This window comes from Priapulus caudatus, unplaced genomic scaffold, assembly GCF_000485595.1.
Source record: "Priapulus caudatus unplaced genomic scaffold, Priapulus_caudatus-5.0.1 Scaffold3598, whole genome shotgun sequence".
Classification (NCBI taxonomy): Eukaryota; Metazoa; Priapulida; class Priapulimorpha; order Priapulimorphida; family Priapulidae; genus Priapulus; species Priapulus caudatus.
Window position 1 is genome coordinate 12,279 of NW_014580659.1, and position 2,004 is coordinate 14,282.

The following is a 2,004-nucleotide window of genomic DNA, read 5'->3' on the forward strand; positions in this document are numbered from 1 at the left end:
CTCTCTCGCTTCTCGTTTGTATTTTCATCTCATCTGCTCCTCTCTCGCTCTCTCGTCTGTCCTCTTTCGTCCTCTCTTTCTCTCATATCTCTCAGGAATGTGGGGAGTCTCCGTTCTCGTCTGACTCCTCTCTCTCACCGTCTCGTCTCTCTGTCTCTGCCTCTGCTCCATCTCCAATTTTCTAGCAATAGAGATCTCTCAGATCCCTCTCGGTCTCTCCATCTTTCCTCCATCTCTCTCGAGCGGTCAGTCCTAGAGCTATCGTCTCTCATCGCTCTCGTCTCTCTCTCTCAAGGATCTCGTCTCTCTGTCTGTCACCTCTCCTCATGTCTGTCTCTCTCTCGGCTTCGCTTTCCTCCCCCCCCCACAGTTTTCTCTCTCTAGCTCTCCAACCTCCTAGATCGACTTCGCCTCTCTCTTGTCTCTCGTTCTTCTAGGGGCCGAACATCTGTCCTGTCTCGTCTCTCTCCTTCGCTTTTAACCTCCCCCCCCCACTCTCTTCTCTCCTCATTCCGAGTCTCTACCGTCTCTCAATGGCCTTCTCTCTTTCCGCTTCTCTGGTCTCTCGTCACTCTCTCTGTCTGTCTCTTTTACTCGCTTTCCCTCTCTCGCGTTTCACTGCTCTCTCTCCTCCGTCTCTTTCTCTCTCTCTTCCCTCTCTTCTTCTCCTCTGCGGGCGGTCATCATCTCCCTGAGAATCTCTCTCAGTCTTCTCTCGTCTGCTCTCCTCTGGCTGGTTCTCAACTTCTATCTGTCTCTCTTTTTATGTCTTTCTTTTTCGGAGCGCGTGCTCGTGCTCAAATCACATCTTCTATCCCTTTCCTCTCTCTTGTCTCCTTCCCTCTCTGCAATCCCCCTCATCTAATTTGCCCTCGACATCCTCTTGCGATCTCCTCGGTCGCGAGGGCGTCTCTCTCTCTACTCCTTCACCCGTTTCGCGGAAGTTTTAAAGCATTAGAGGCTGGCCGCGTGGATTAAACCAATGCGAGCAGTCGCATGCTACCACTGTAAACAACAAGGTGTTGTGATTACACTCAGCCCAACAGGTATGTGCCGAACACACATGGAAAGCGTGCGGCCGGGGGCTTCTCAGAATGTTGATGAATATGTAAGATGTCGGGCCGTGGTTACGCGCCCGTGGTGTCGAGCTAACAGTCAGACTATCTGACTGCTTGCTGGCCTGTACGTGTCTGTAGTAACCCTGAGTGTGTCGCTATCGCTGTGTAATCTCACTCCGTGCTATGGTCCTGATGTGGTTAAATAATGTGTTCCCCGTTTCTAGCTGTTAATAGACTTGGTGCTAAGCTTTCAATTGTTTAGCTTATCTAATATGTGGCTATCCTTTTATCTTTCTCGTCTCTCTCTCTCTCGTCCTCATCTCCCTCCTCCTCTCTCGATCGCTCTCTCATCGTCCCGCTCTCTCTCCTCTCTCTCATCTCATCTCTCTCTCTGCTCTCATCTCTCTCTCATCTCTCATTCTCGCTCTCTCTCTTTCTCTCTCGAATCGTCTCTCTTTTTCTCTGCCCTCGCTCGTCTGTCTTTCTTTCTGCTCTCCATCTCCACTCTCTCTGCGTGTATATATATATATGTGTTTGTGTGTGTGTGCTGTGTGTGTGTGTGTGTGTGTTGTGTGGTGTGTGGTGTGTGCGTGCGCGTGCGCGTGTGTGCGCTGTGTGTTATATATGTGTAGTAACTCCACCTGTGTTAGCTACGGTTGTGTTTAGTTACAATACACACGGTGCGCGCCTGATATTTGCAGTCACGCGAGTGTGTGCCAGCCTGCCGTGTTGTGTGTTTAGCCCCGCGCGGGGTTGAAATTCTCTGACTTTCCTTATCACGGCGCGAATCTGTGTGGCCGAGCAATCTCCACATACCCGCCCACTCTCCATGTTTGCTTTGGCTCGTCTAACAAACGCAGAAGTATCGAACTACGTTATTACGTAATTGGGTGACGTCACCTGGAGGGAGAGTACAGGTTGTGTCAGGCACCAGCCCTCTTTTATC